Here is a 17395-nt window from a genome sequence, read left to right on the forward strand (position 1 = left end):
TAGTTGTACGACTTTGTAGAGTTACTGTCGAGTGTCGAGGGTGATACCTGGAATCTCACTCTTGATGATATGTCTATAGTGTAGCTAATCGGTCGTGGATTACTGAGGGTGATTCCTCATTCACCACTCCCGATGATGACTCTATCGTGCAATAGCTCAAGTGCGAACCCTTCGAGGGTGATTCCTCCAAGTTCACCTTGACAGTTACATTGAGTAGGAATCCATCAAGGGTGATTCCTTAGATTCCCCTTGATGTTATGGACACACGGATACCTTGACTTTCACCTCAATCCTTTGTTGAAGTCGGGTCAACCCAAGGGGTACCCGCGAGAGTTATTGAAGTCGGGTTGACCCTGACAATACCCGCAAGATATTGACGTGGCACGACCCGGCAGGAAGAGACCGCCCCAGGAGAGCGCTGGGCCTGCCCTTGTCATAAGACCGCGAGACGGGGCGAGAGGATCATTGGGCATTTCCGCGAGCTCCTTTTACCCTAACGGGTTTGGATATGTGATCTGAGTAGGCCTCTAGCCTTTTCGCACGAATCACCATGCAGGAATAAGTATGGGCACTCGGCGTTGGACGATTCTCCCAAAAGCTTTGTCAGACGTCCAGTTCAGCATTGCAGCATGGTCGGGAAAGCGGATCCTGGAACAGTTCCGTTTGGTCTCGGTCACCCTCACAACAACCCGGAGTGCTTAGGGTGAGCGGCCGAACAACCCCTTCGCGCTTACAATGTCGACCGGCGGGGACCTCTCTACAAAGCCTAGGTAGGACTACGATATTTCGATCAGCCGAGGCCAGGCATAGCCTAGAAAAGTGTGTCCGGTGGGAGTTAATCGAGTGTGTTGGGTAAGTTGGTCCACCCCTGCAGGGAAGTAATCCATTCAAATAGTCGTGTCCATGGTAAGGGATGCTCGGAGTTGTATCACGATCTACTACAACAAGAACTGGATATTTGTTACACTAAACAGATATGATGGCTCCGGGATCGCTTTCTCGCAGGTAGTCAAGGAAGGATCTTTGGGCATGGCTAATAGCTTGTTACTATATGTTATGTTATTCTACTCTCTTGTTTTGCTGCAAGATACTAGTCTTCAATAGGCTAGGCATTACCCCTCTACTCTGGCATTCTGTAGTATAGTCCACAAGTACAACCCCTTCCTATTGATACCAATGCATATTTAGCTTAGATCTGATGTAAGTCTTGCGAGTACTCTGGATAAGTACTCATGCTTGATTTGCTACCTTTTCCCCTTTACCTGATTGCTGTGATCAGATGACGGAGCTCCGGAGCCAAATGAACCCGCCGATGACTACTACCACACCAACGAAGCCTACTACTACGTGGAGACTGACGACCAGGAGCATATAGGAGGTCCCAGGCGCCTTTCCGGTCTAGAATAATTGTTTGTTTTCGCCTTCTTAAGGCACCTTTGTAAATGTGTGTACTCAAACCTTACTCTTGATGTAATTTTGGGTCTTGCGACCCTGGCTTGTAATCTATGTTGTTTCTATATTTATCCTTTGTGTCGTAGAGTTGTGTTGTGATATTATACGTGTGTCACTGATCTTGATCGTGCATGTTGTGTGGATGTTTAGTGCATGATTAATTTCGATGGCATCACAATTTACCAATCTTCAGAGTTGCGTTTAATTCGTTCAAGAAGATCCCATTTGAATTCAGTAGTTGTTTTCATAAAGGAACCAGTCAAAGAAGTATCAAGCATTCATCGATCATTATGAGAAAGCCGAGCATAAAAGTTTTGTATAATCATCTCTCTTAAGAGCTCATGGTTGGGGCATGTGTGCATCATATGTTTAAGCATCCCCAAGCTTGAGCGATACTTTCTTCTTTACGAGGCCAAAAATTATATATATAATTACAATCATGATGAACCAACTGCATGGGATAAAATTTTCTGGTGGAATTCCAGCTTCAGTCGATTCCCATCCCACGTTCCAGTATCATCCAATAGCCTGTACCAAGATAATGCTTTTTCCCTCAAAGATAAGGAAACATCTTCTTAAATCCATCCTCTATTAAACCTGCAAGCTTAAGCAATCTACAAATTTCATCCATATATATCAAGTGCATATCAGGAAGTATTGTTCCATCTCCTAGATATGGATTAGCAAGTAGTTTCTCCATAATACCCGGAGCAATTTAATAGTAAATATTTTCAGTAGCTTCTGTAGTTTGAGGAGAAACTCTTACCGCTTCCGATCGAGGTGAAGATACCCCTAACAAGCCCCTCAAAGGATTATTTTCCATAGTGACAAGTAACAAAAAGTTTTTGCACATAATAAAACGGTTTCCTTACCAAATTCCACTTACCAAAGGCGCTTCCCTCCCCGGCAACAGCGCGAGAAAATAGCCTTGATGACCCACAAGTATCTGGGATCAATCGTAGTCCTTACGATAAGTAAGAGTGTCGAACCCAACGAGGAGCAGAAGGAAATGACAAGTGGTTTTAGCAAGGTATTCTCTGCAATTATTGAAAGTAACAGCGACAAAGAGTTTTGTAGCAAGGTGATTCATAGCAACTAACAAGTAGCAAAAGGAAGAAAGGTGCAGCAAGGTGGCCCAATCATTTTTATATCAAAGGACAACCCGGGAATTTCTCTTATAGTAAGCAAAGCGTTCTCAAGGACACATGGAAATTCTCGTCTAGTCACGTTCATCATATTTAGTTGATTCACATTCACTACTTTGATAATTTCATATGTGGGTGGACCATTGCTAGGGTGTTGTTCTTACTTGAACAAGCAACCCTCTTATGATTAACCCCTCTCACAAGCATCCGCAACTATGAAAGAAGAATTAAGATAAATCTAACCATAGCATGTAACATATGGATCTAAATTAGCCCCTTATGGAATAACTCATAAACTAGTGTTTAAGATTATGTCACTCTTGCAACCCATCATCTACTCATTACACCCCAATGCCTTACGCTAGGCCCAAATATGGTGATGTGTCATGTAGTCGATGTTCACACGACACCACTAGAGGAAACAACATGCATATCATCAAAAAAATGAACGAATACCAACTTCACAAGATTACTTATAACGAGACTTCTCCCATGTCCTCAAGAACAAAAGTAACTACTCACAAATCATATTCATGTTCAAGATTAGAGGTGTATTGTATATGATTAAGGATCTGAGCATGTAATCTTCCACCAAATAAACCAACTAGCATCAACTACAAGATGTAATCAACACTACTAGCAACCCACAGGTACCAATCTGAGGTTTTGAGACAAGGATTGAATACAAGAGATGAACTAGGGTTTGAGAGGAGATGGTGTTGGTGAAGATGTTGATGAAGGTTGGTCATCCCATGATGAGAGGATCGTTGGTGATGTTGATGGCTTCGATTTCCCCTCCCGGTGGGAAGTATCCCTGGAGAAATCGCTCAGCCGGAGAGCAAAAGTGCTCCTGCCCAGGTTCTGCCTCAAGACGGCTGCGCTTCGTCCCAAAGTCATCTTCTGATTTTTTTTTTCTAGAGAAAATGGCATCATATAGGAGAAGGGGGTCCATGGAGGCCTGCTGGTGGCTCCCACCTAATGATTCTTCTTAGAGTACTTTTTATTAATTCCAAAATAATTATTCATAAATTTTCAGGGTATTTGGAGCATCGGAGAATATCTATCTCTGCTGTAGCTTTTTCAGGTCCAGAATTCCAGCTGCCGGCAATTTCCCTCTTCATGTGAAACTTGCAAAATACGAGAGAAAGATCATTATAATTGCCTCATCAAGTGAAATATTGTCCTAAAACATTATAAATAACAGTAGGGTAACACGGTGCAAAATGGACATATCAGACACCTAAGCAAAAAGATTATTTGGCAGCTAATTAATCAGGGGAGAGAAAAATATGTAATATAGATAATTACTAACACTATGGGTAACATCACACTTACGAAGACAAGACGAATCTATAACCTAATAAATGAAGTGTTGAAGGACACCACACATATGTTAGGGCATCTCCAACACCGACTCTCAAATCTCCCGCATCCATCCGGATCGCGCTATCCGGACATTAGAAGCCATCCAATGCAGGCCCTGGATCGGTATGTGGCACGGTTTGGACGCGTTTTCACCCACAAACCGGAGACAAATGGGGGGCATTGCGGAGTTGGGACCTATCCCACGTCTGCTTCTGACCGCCTTGGCCCATCGAAAACCCATCCTCCCTCCCACACGCGCTTCCCACCCGAAACAGTTAGCGCTGGTCTAGAGCGCTAGTGCAAGCATTCATGCCCGGCCAGAGCGGACACGACCGCTCACTAGTGTCGGCATTGAAGCGGCATGCCGATCGAGAGAGTGTCACCCGCATCGCTTCCCGGTGCAGGCGACTAATGCGCATTCAAATGACATGACGGTCGTTCGTCTATCTGTCTACCGCCCACATTGATGGCGCGCGATTGCCGAGGCGTCTCCTTTGATGCCACCCGTCCGTCCCTCTACCGCCCGTCTTTTCTATACAAGTCACTGCCCCGGCCATAGTAGCATTCATCCGCCTCCGATCCCTCACTGCACCACTCCAACCATGGATTCTTTCCTCACCAAATCTCTATGGGACAAGCTGATGCTGGACCAGAAGAAGGAGATGACCGCCATTACTGTCGACTGGCTGGCCAGTAGGCAACCAGAGGACGACGACGTCCCAATGGAGGACACGGTTGATGACGACGAGCTGGTGCCACCATCCTCATCCACGCTACCCTCCTCCTCCTCTGTTCCACCCTCGCCGGTGCATTGCACCATGACCATTAGCGAGGCCCATGCCCACTACATGGACATGGTGCGGGAGGAGCGGTAGAAGCAGTTCGGGGAGGCGCAGGCTGACGCGGCCTACAACCACCACCTCTAGGAGCATCTGCAAACAAAGGAGTAGCTCGCCACGGCAGGGCGGTCGTGCCGGACGCGGACATGGTGGAGCAGGAGACCCCGCTTGAGTCCTACCGCTCCACCCACAAGATTCGCCTCACCCTCTGGCGGTACCGCCAGTGGGTGGCGGAGGTGGTAGCTGCCGACAAGGAGTGCAATGAGGAGGCGGGCTAGGCGTTGTTCGGTGAGATCGACGATGAGGACATCGCTGAGGCCGCGCTTCGCCGCCACAACCACGAAGCCGACACGTCTGTGGGCGTCGCCGGCAGCGAGGAAGAGTAGTGCACGGTAGGTTGCCACCGCTCTGGTCTGAGGAAGGCCACTGCTCCTCCCCTCCTGTCGATGCCGAGCTAGGTGGGTTGAGCATCGTCTGTCGATTAATCGCTTGGTGGCGACGTGGAGGCGAACAACTTCAGCTCCTGGGTCTCTGTAGGCGGAGCCGGAGAAGGCGAAACTTCTGTTCTTGGGGCTCATGGCCGGACATGAGGATCGGGTGCCAGCGACCATTTAGATTAGGTATTACTTATACCTCCAAAGCCGGACTATCACCGTAGTTGATGTAAATGTAATGACATCTGTCATGTTTATATGAAATTCGTCCATGTTTGCACGAATCTCGTTCGGTTGGTTCGAACTGTTATCAAAAGGTATGCGGCTACGGTTGGATGGCGGCCTCCCGCATCCATGTCCGCGGACTGGTCCCTGATACGTCTCCAACGTATCTATATTTTTTTTATTGTTCCATGTTGTTATATTATCATTCTTGGATGTTCTACAATCATTTTATAGCAACTTTATATCATTTTTTGGGACTAACCAATTGACTTAGTGCCCGGTGCCAGTTGTTGTTTTTTGCTTGTTTTTTGTAGAAAATCATTACCAAACGGATTCCAAACGCAGCGAAACTTTTTGGAGAATTTTTCTGAACCAGAAAGAACAACATGGGCCAAAGAAGTACCAGAGGGGTGCCCCGAGGGGGGCACAACCCACCTGGGCGCGCTTGTGCCCACCTCGGTGGCCTCCCGCGCCGCCTCTTCGCCCTATAAACACCCAAATATTCCGAAAACCCTAGGGGAGTCGACGAAACACAATTCTAGCTGCCGCAAGTTCCAGAACCACGAGATCCAATCTAAACACCATCACGGAGGGGTTCATCATCCTCATTGGTGCCTGTCCGATGATGCGTGAGTAGTTCATTGTAGACCTACGGGTCCGTAGGCATTAGCTAGATGGCTTCTTGTCTCTCTGTTGATTGTCAATACAATGGTCTCTCGGAGATCTATTTTATGTAACTCTTTTTGCGGTGTGTTTTTTGGGACCCGATGAACTCTTTGAGTTTATGATCAGATATATTTTATCCATGAAATTTATTTGAGTTTTGATCTCTTATATGCATGATTATCTATAGTATCGTATTTCTTCTTTGAATCTTTGGTTTAGTTAGGCCGACTAGATCAATTTTTCTTGCCATGGGAAGAGGTGCTTTGTGATCGGTTCGGTCGTGCAGTGTTCTTTCCCAGTGACAGAAGGGGCAGCAAGACACGTATTGACCATTGCTATTAAGGATAACAAGGTGGGGTCTATTCCTACATGAATAGATCTTGTCTACATCATGTCATCGTTCTTATTGCATTACTCCATTTCTCCATGAACTTAATACACTAGATGCATGTTGGATAGCGGGCGATGTGTGGAGTAATAGTAGTAGATGCAGGCAGGAATCGGTCTACTAATCTTGGGCGTGATGCCTACATATTGGTCATTGCCTGGATATCGTCTTGACTGTTTGAAGTTCTATCAATTGCCCAATAGTAATTTGTTTACCCATCGTGTGCTATTTCTTGAGAGAAGCCACTAGTGAAATCTATGGCCCCGGGTCTATTCTTTATCATATTTGCTTTCCGATCTATTATTTGCCACTTTTATTTTAGATCTATTATTCCAAAAACCCAAAAATACCTTGCTGCAATTTTTTGTTACTTATTTTATTTCGCTTTTTATCGATATCTATTTATCCAATCTACCACAAAACAATCTATCTTTTTACCGTGGAGGGATTGACAACCCCTCTTACGCGTCGGGTTGCAAGTATTTGTTCTTTGTGTGCAGGTTCCGTTTACATAGTGTTGCTTGGTTCTCCTACTGGATTGATACCTTGGTTTCATAACTAAGGAAAATACCTACCGTAGCTATGTTGCATCATCCCTTCCTCTTGGGGGAAATACCGACGTAGTTCAAGCGGCATCAAAAGGAATTTATGGCGTTGTTGCCGGGGAGACATCATCAACATCTATCAGGTTCCTAATCACAAATCTCATCTCCTTGCAATTTACATTATTTGCCATTTGCCTCTCATTTTCATCTCCCCCACTTCACAAAAATTTGCCATTTTATTCGCCCTCTTTCTCGTTCGCCGTTTTTTGTCAGATCTCTTCTTACTTGAACTTGTCATCATGAGTGATTTTGGTATGGCAGAAATAGATGATGACCTAACTCCTAAAATTGGACGATCTGGCAATATGGATGCTAAAACTTTTGTTTTGGGGCAAGGGAAGGTTATGGGAAAAGAACATATCCAAGAATTTTTCAATTGTGTTGGAAATATAACTCTTGACGATGCTCCTATACTTAAAAGAACTAAATCTTATGCAGAAGCTATTTCAGCACTAGTTCTGAAACTTGAAAATAAATCTATCTGTACCCATGCTACCTTGCAAAGATTTTCTTATGAGCTACACGTTATAGAGAATCCCAAAGCTAAAAAGTTCGCTACCCTTGTTCTTACGAATGAATTTGATCACATAATACGGGAAGCTAGGGAATATTTTTATTTTTATGGTATGGACCATGAAAAACCGGTGATAGATGAGATCCTTTATAATAGTGATTACATGTTGAGACATTTTCTTGGAAAAAATCAAAATTTTCATGAGAATCTTAAAAAGGAAATCCCCGATTTAGATATAATCCAACAAGTTTTCAATGATGTTAATCAACACTATTCTTGGATGGTTGTGGGAAATCAACGGGAATATGTTGATAAGCAACTTGATAATGCTAAAGTATCAATGGATAATGTGTTTCAAGTTATTTTTGCAAAACCTCCTAACAAAAACACATATAAGGAAAATAAGGAGAAAGATGAAAACACTTGAATCTATGCATTATGCTTAGCTAGGGGCATAAAACGATAGCGCTTGTTGGGAGGCAACCCAATGAATAAATTTTATTTTTGCCTTTTTCTTTCTGTTCTTGAGTGTTTGCACAATTATGCTACTGTTATGATTGTGTTTTTTTATTTTTAATTAGTGTTTGTACCAAGTAAAGCCTTTGGGACTATGTTTGGTGATAGTTGATTTGATCTTGTTGGAAAATAGAAAATTTTACGTCCAGTAAAATAATTTTAATAAATCACAGAAGCAACAGAAAATTTAGATTTTTTTACACAAGATTGATATACAAATTGCCTACATCTTCCTAATTTTTCAGAATGTTTGGAGTTACATAAGTATACGAAGTTTTCAGATTAGTACAGATTGTTCGGTTTTTTGACACATTCTGTTTTCTTTGCGTTGTGTGCTTATTTTGAAGAATCTATGGTTTGTATTATAGGGTATAAGCCATGGTAAAGTTGGAATACAATAGATATAATGCGAAAATAAAATATGAATGGATTTTAAACAGTATTTAGAGTAGTGATTTGCTTTCTTATGCTAACGGATCTCACGAAGGTTTTGTTGAGTTTTGTGTGATTGAAGCTTTCAAGTTTTGGCTGAGATCACGATGGATGAAGGAATAAGGAGTAAGAAGAGCCTATGCTTGGGGATGCCCCATGGCACCCTAAGTTATTATCCAAAGAGAAACAAGCAACTAAGCTTGGGTAACCCCCGGAAGGCATCCCCTCTTTCTTCTAATGACCATCGGTATTTTACTTGGAGCTATATTTTTATTCATCGCATATCATGAGTTTTGCTTGGAGCATCTTGTATTATATAAGTCTTTGCTTGATTTGATTTTTAGTTAGAGTCATCTATCCTTGCTGTACACACCTATTTGAGAGAGGCAAAATTATGCTATGATTTGTTAGAATTGCTCTCTATGCTTCACTTAAAAAAATGAGCTATGGAATTGCTCTAGTGCTTAACTTATATCTTTTTGAGCATGGTTTGCTTTAATATTTTTGAAGAATTGCTCTCATGCTTCACTTAGATTTATTTGAGAGTTAGTAAATTTTTGAAGAAATTCTCTCATGCTTCACTTGTATTATTTTGAGAGATGAAAATTTTGATGCTCATGCTCTTCACTTAGATTTGTTTGAGATATCAAAAGCAACATATGAAATTAGTCCCAAAGTGATAGATATTCAAGAGGGGTATAATAAAAACATTCATGAAGATCATTGGACAAAATAAACTTGATTCTTTGTAATAGTTTTGCGATATGATGATAGTGATATGTCAGTCATGTTGGTGAGTAATTATGCTTTAGTAAGAATATTGGTGTTAAGGTTTGTGATTCCCTATGCAAGCACGAAAGTCAATAGTTGTGTAATGAAATTACATCCTACTTGTGGTGCATTATTCGGTGTTACATATGCTTAATGCTCGCTTATGTGATTTTTCGTTTCTTGGTTGGATGTTTCTCAATCTATTTGTTAGCCTTCACTTGTACTAAGTAGAGATACTACTTGTGCATCCAAAATCCTTAAACCCAGTTTTGACATATGAGTCCACCATACCTACCTATATGTGGTATTCCCATGCCGTTCTAAGAAAATTTGTATGTGCCATCTATAACTTTCAAAATTAATTTCCTTTTTGTGTGCTCGTACCGCTCATGAAGCGGTAGGGGGTGGCCAATATTTTCCACGCTAGATGTGTTATTCTCAAGATTAGTGTTTATTCACTTGTCATTACATGATAGTATGACGGTAATAGGGATGTCTAGTCCCAAAATGAAAAAGAAATTTACTTTATGTGGTCAAATAATAAATTCCTTGGAAAGTGTTGGTATGGAAGGCACCCATGGATACGGCTAGCATGGAAAGTGAAAGAATGGTGGAAAAGGGAATAAACTTTATTTTCTATTTGGGAACCGCCTATGATATATCTAGCATGGAAAGTGTTGGGAATTACTCGGTCGTTTTTGTTGACGGGAAAAGTATGCCTCTCAAAATTTTTATCTCTCAATTTAAGCTTTGAGATCTGGCATCTCTACAAATCCCTACTTCCCTCTGTGAGGGGCCTTTCTATTTACTTTATGGAATTTTTATTTTTATTTGAGTCTCCATCTTCTCTTATAAAGCACCAACTAAGGGGCACTATGATCGTACTTGAGCATTGGGTGTAACTAATATGCGAGTGTGTTTCACGAATGGATCAATGATTGAGGATCAATGATTGAGCATGATGGGCTAGGGATAACTTGGTTTAGTGTTGATATTTTGAAAGACATGGTTGCTTGTTGATATGCTTGAGTATTGAAATCTTCATGTAAATACTAGACTATTGGTTTGAATCATATAAAAGTCCAAATGTCCATGCTACAAAAGAAAAGATTATGTGATGAACATGTTAGGCAGCATTCCGCATCAAAAATTCCGTTTTTATCATTTACCTACTCGAGGACGAGTAGAAATTAAGCTTGGGGATGCTGATACGTCTCCATGGTATCTATGATTTTTATTGTTCCATGTTGTTATATTATCATTCTTGGATGTTTTACAATCATTTTATAGCAACTTTATATCATTTTTTGGGACTAACCTATTAACTTAGTGCCCAGTGCCAGTTGATGTGTTTTGCTTGTTTTCTACTTCGCAGAAAATCATTACCAAACGGAGTCCAAACGCAGTGGAACTTTTTGGAAAAAAATTGGACCAAAAGGAACAACATGGGCCAAAGAAGTACTAGAGGGGTGCCCTGAGGGGGCACAACCCACCTGGACGCGCCCGGAGGCCCAGGCGCGCCCTGGTGGGTTGTGCCCACCTCGGTGGTCTCCCGCACCGCCTCTTCGCCCTATAAATACACAAATATTTTGAAAACCCTAGGGGAGTCGACGAAACACAATTCTAGCCGTAGCAAGTTCTAGAACCACGAGATCCAATCTAAACACCATCACGGAGGGGTTCATCATCCTCATTGGTGCCTCTCCAATGATGCGTGAGTAGTTCATTGTAAACCTACCGCTCCGTAGGCGGTAGCTAGATGGATTCATGCATCTCTTTTGATTCTCAATACAATCGTCTCTTAGAGATCTATTTGATGTAACTCTCTTTGCGGTGTGTTTGTTGGGATCCGATGAACTTTGTGTTTATGATCAGATCTATTTTATCCATGAAAGTTATTTGAGTTTTGATCTCTTATATGCATGATTATCTATAGTATCGTATTTCTTCTTCGAATCCTTGGTTTAGTTAGGCCGACTAGATCATTTTTTCTTGCCATGGGAAGAGGTGCTTTGTGATGGGTTCGGTCATGTGGTGTCCTTTCCCAGTAACAGAAGGCGCAGCAAGACACGTATTGATCATTGCTATTAAGGATAACAAGATGGGGTCTATTCCTATGTGGATAGATCTTGTCTACATCATGTCATTGTTCTTATTGCATTACTTTGTTTCTCCATGAACTTAATACACTAGATGCATGCTGGATAGCAGTCGATGTGTGGAGTAATAGTAGTACATGTAGGCAGGAGTCGATCTACTAATATTGGACGCGATGCCTATATATTGATGATTGCCTGGATATCGTCATGATTATTTGAAGTTCCATCAATTGCCCAACAGTAATTTGTTTACCCTCCGTCTGCTAATTCTTGAGAGAGCCACTAGTGAAATCTACGGCCCATGGGTCTAATTTTTATCATCTTTGCTTTCCGATCTATTATTTGCCACTTTTATTTTCAGGTATATTATTCCAAAAACCCACAAATACGTTGCTGCAATTTTTTGTTACTTATTTTATTTCGCGTTTTGTCGAGATCTATTTATCCAATCTACCACAAAAAATCTTTTTTACCGTGGAGGGATTGACAACCCCTCTTACGCGTCGGGTCGCAAGTATTTGGTCTTTGTGTGCAGGTACCATTTACATAGTGCTCCTTGGTACTCCTACTGGATTGATACCTTGGTTTCATAACTGAGGGAAATACATACCGTAGATGTGCTGCATCATCCCTTCCTCTTTGGGGAAATACCGTCGTAGTTCAAGTGACATCAGTCCCCTTGTCCATGGACGGATGCTGAAGAAAATTTATAGGTTGTCGTTTAAGATGCCCTTAATCCTCACTATAGAGATAGTAACATAGACTAGCAGTATATGCATATTATATTGGAAAACATTTACAGCCGGGGTGCCGGCTGAAACTTTAGCCGGCCGCACGGGCTCCCTACGATCCTTTTAGACCGTGCGCCACACAGCCCCGAACCACGCGACCCCGAACCTCCCCCACCCCTTCCCCTGTTGGGGAACGTAGTAATTTCAAAAAAATTCCTACGCACACGCAAGATCATGGTGATGCATAGCAACGAGAGGGAGAGTGTCGTCCATGTACCCTTGTAGACCGTTAAGCAGAAGCGTTATGACAACGCGGTTGATGTAGTCGTACGTCTTCACGATCAACCGATCCTCAGTACCGAACGTACGGCACCTCCGCGTTCAGCACACATTCAGCTCGGTGACGTCCCGTGAACTCATGATCCAGTAGAGCTCGGGGAAGAATTTCGTCAGCACGACAGCAAGGTGACGATGTTGATGAAGTTACCATTGCAGGGCTTCTCCTAAGCACCGCTACAGTATGACCGAGGTGGATTATGGTGGAGGGGGGCACCGCACACGGATGGGAGAGATCAATGATCAACTTGTGTGTCTAGAGGTACCCCCTGCCCCCGTATATAAAGGAGCAAGGGGGAGGCCGGTCGGCCCTAGAGGGCATGCCAGGAGGAGGAATCCTCCTCCTAGTAGGAGTAGGATTCCCCTCTTTCCTACTCCTACTAGGAGGGGGAAAGGAAGGGGGAGAAGGAGAAGGAAAGGGGGGCGCCCCCCCCCCTCTCTCCTAGTACAATTCGGACCAGAGGGGGAGGGGGCGATTAGTAGATTGAAATAGTTAAGTAGTCTAATTCAATTTCTTTTTTCATTGCATCCACTTAATTTCAATCAGGTCAAAATAAAAAAAATCTAAGACAATTCTTGACCAAAGAATCCATGGAAGGAAAGAAAAATAATATGAAGAATAGACTATAGTAAAAAGTAAAAGGAAATGGAAAATGTGTGATATGCCGTGAATAGTTCCTATCAACTATAAACCACTGGATTGTCTTCAATTGGATGGGGGAATCCAATTGACAGCCTCGATTCGTATCCTAGCTCGTCTGAGAGCGAGCTTCGCTTCAACCAAATCTTTCGTACCCTCAGCTTTACTCAAGTTAGCTTCGGCTATTTCAAGTGCCTTTTGAGCTTCTTCCGGATCAATATCACTACCCAGTTCCTTATTGGGTATTTTGGTTTGACACTTCTTCACGCCCAAAAAGAAGGCAGCTACGTCTGAGCTAAACTTGGATATGGAAGTCTTCTTTCGTTTAGGGTGAAGTAAGACCAAGCTCATGAGCTTATTATCCTAGGTCGTAACAAATTAGTTGATAGTGATAGGATCCCTTTTTTGGCGTCCCCATGTCCCCCCTGTGGTGTGGCGGCATGGGGATGTCAAAAGGAAAGGGATGGAGTTTTTCTCGCTTTTGGCGTAGCAGGCCTCCCTTTGGGAGGCCCGCGCGACGGGCTATTAGCTCAGTGGTAGAGCGCGCCCCTGAAAATATGCCGCTGACGTGAGTAAAGCTAAAGCAACAGTAGTATTTATATCATTCGTGGGCGCTGCTAATTCCCCATGGGGTAACTCTATAATTTTCCAAGGTAAAAGAGCACCCGACCAATTCGAAACAAAAATAAAAAGGAACATAGTTCCAATAAAGGGAACCCAGGGACCATATTCTTCTCCAATCTGAGTTTTGCTCAAGTCTCGAATAAACTCAAGGACATATTCAAAAAAATTCTGACCGTCGGTCGGGATGGTTTGTGGATTCCGAACAGCTATGACAACTGAACCTAGCAAGATAGTAACTCAGGTTCAAGTTCCGAAGTAATTACACATATAGAAATCCAAAAAGAAATCGATACGATCCACGTCATAATCCATATTGGATTCCCAAATTTATTAAAGAAAAAAGGAGCAATCGAAGAATTAGAGAAAGATCTACAAAAGGAAATTAACTCTGTAAACCAGAGATTTAATATTTCTATCGAAAAAGTTAAAGAACCTTATAGACAGCCTAACATTCTTGCAGAATATATAGCTTTCCAATTAAAAAATAGAGTTTCATTCCGAAAGGCAATGAAAAAAGCCATTGAATTAACTAAAAAAGCGAATTTTTTTTATTTCCTTAGACTTAGACCGTGCAAGACAAGAATTTTTTGCTATTTACGATTTCATATTCTTGTTACTAGATGTTCTATAGGAATAAGAAGAAATCGCAACTCCTTTGCGCTACACATAAAATTGGATTTCGAAGGTCCATTTTTTTCAGAATCCTCTATTATTTTAGTTCTTCCACCCATGCAATAGAGAGGGAATGGGAAAAGAAGGGTTACTTTTATTTGCATTTTTCCCTTAAAAGAGAGCATATGAAAAATGTAACCCATTCTTTCGTTTTTTTAGCTCACTGGCCATCCGCTGGCAGTTTCGGGCTTAATACCGATATTTTAGCAACAAATCTAATAAATCTAACTGTAGTGGTTAGTGTTTTGATTTTTTTTGGAAAGGGAGTGTGTGCGAGTTGTCTATTTCAAGAATAGATTGGATCTATCCGGCTGCACTTTATAATATTTTTTAGTATTTTTTGGATAAATAAGAAAAGGGTGCACGATCTCGACGAATTACTTCTGAATAAATTCAGAAATCATATGGAAGAACCATAGCATTTCGCAACTCATTGGTAAATCAACTTTGATTCTCTATAAACCAAGAATGTGAGACCATTAACATGGTTAAAGCTAAACTGCTTGAAGTCCAGGCAAAAAGAGGTACTCTTTCTACAACTATATTAGTATTAGTACCAATTTAAACGGGAAATAGCTAATGTAAAATTTATCTGATATAGAACACTCATATCGATAAAATGGTTTGAACTATTTACTAGAAAAAAAAGGGGGCACCCTGCCCTTTTTTAACCAATGCCGAATCGACGACCTATGTATAAAAAAGAGAAATTTTTTGGATTTGAAGAAAAAAAACTCTCATTCCTTTTATTGAGCACAATGATGCGAATCGGGCTTTAATGAGTTCTAATATGCAGCGCCAAGCAGTTCCGCTTTCTCGGTCCGAGAAATGCATTGTTGGAACTGGATTGGAACGCCAAACAGCTCTAGATTCGAGGGCGATTTCAAAATCAAAAAAAGTAAAGTCAAAATTATTTAGCTTATTCTCTCAATTTCAATCGACCGCTGCTGGATTTAGTATATCTAATATGAATTGGTATTCTAATCTCGTACACACACAAATTTGCAATTATTCATCTACTACTGGAATTTGGATTTATTTTATCGATGCAAATTGGATTTGGATAGAAGGGTACATTCTTTCTAATAAATCCTTGTATGGCTTCCTCTATTTCTCTATAAAAAGAAATATGACCAAGAGTGGTTCGAATGTATATCGAACGAATTTCCTAGGATTAGGATCCTTTTTTCTTTTTTCCTCTATGTGTATTTTACATACCACAGTAATTTGCTATAGAGAATTTCTAATTTCTATTAAATCAAAATAAGATAATATACTAAATCTCGTAACATTTTCTGATCTATTTGATAGTCGCCAATTAAAAGGAGATATTTTCGCAATTTTTGTTATAGCCCTTGCAGCTGCCGAAGCCGCTATTGGACTATCCATTCTTTCTTCCATCCATCGTAATAGGAAATCCACTCGTATCAATCAATCTAATTTATTGAATAATTAGACTTTTGAATATTAGACATAGAATCCTCTAAACAAAGGCGCACATATTAAAATAAATAGAAATCAATACTATTTTCTTAGTATTATTTGAGAATATCCATTTTTTTAGTAGATTATTGCATAGTATTCTTTTTCACTTAAATGAATTTTTTTATTTGTAATTCATTGATATTGCAATTTGAATATTGCAATAATTTATATTGAAAAGACGATAGCCAATTTATTGGCTAATTCGAAACATCTAAAAGATACTAAACCTCAATTCCAAGAAATTATATCTTCTAGCAAGACATTCACCGAGCAAGCGGAAATCCTTTTGAAGGAAGCTATTCAGGAATAGCTGGAACGGTTTTCTCTTCAGTAACAAATAAATTTTGCATGTCTACTCTTGTTAGTAGAATAGGAATCGTTGAGAAAGCTTTTTCATTTGAATCATGCAAAAAAGTTTTCTTTGTTTTTAGTTTAGTATAGTTATTTAAAGAATAGATAGAAATAAGATTGCGTCCAATAGGATTTGAACCTATACCAAAGGTTTAGAAGACCTCTGTCCTATCCATTAGACAATGGACGCTTTTCTTTCATATTTTATTCTTTCTTTTATTTTTTTGCTTCTTCCGAGAAAAAACTATTAGACCAAAACTCTTTTAGGAAATCAAAAAATCCAGATACAAATGCATGATGTATATATTATATCATGCATATATCATAAAGAAGGTCATTCTTTGATAAAGAGAAATGATCACTATGAGTCAGACTCAATAGAATTGGATCCATTCCAAATAGCGAGAATTAGGATTCTTGATCCCTCTCAATCTCTCTTTCAATTCGAGGATCCAGAGAGGTGTTTTCATAGTCATCTCCGGGAAAGGACCCGCGGAATTTTTATTTTACTCTTATAACGCGAATTGAATCTATTCGATTCACTCTTATGAAGCAACAAGAAAAAGAGATCACTCGAGGATCCAATATCTTATTCCACGAAGGAAGTATCCTGAAAATCCTTGATTTAGTTTCGAGTAATAAACTAATAAAACCTTAATCAAAACTATTCAACTAGCCTAAAAATAAAAAAACCTTCAATGGAAGAGTTTACTTTTTTTTTGCAAAATTTCTGTAAATTTGAAGTTGAACTTAATTAAACAAGCCAAGCAATTTGCTCACAATCACAAGAAATTTTTCCCCCGCCATATTTTCTTCCCCTCTGTTTGTCCACTACCTCGGCTAAACCTAAGCAAAAGAAAAAGAGGTCCAAGAGACAGACCCGAATAAAGAAGAAATAGTAATCTTTGACGAATTAGGAAGAAAAAGGATTCTTATTTTGATACAAGAAGAATCGGCACAAGAAAAAGGCTTTTTCTTGTGCCGAATAGACGATTAAGAAGACCTGCAATCCCTCCGAAAAAGAAGAAATTTTAATTTGATTGTTCTCGCCTTTGCCTTGGATTCTCTTCTTTTGCATGGGATATAAATAAGGAATTCCAGACAT

Source organism: Triticum urartu, chromosome 2A, assembly GCF_056163025.1.
Source record: "Triticum urartu cultivar PI428250 chromosome 2A, HENAU_Tu73, whole genome shotgun sequence".
Classification (NCBI taxonomy): domain Eukaryota; kingdom Viridiplantae; phylum Streptophyta; class Magnoliopsida; order Poales; family Poaceae; genus Triticum; species Triticum urartu.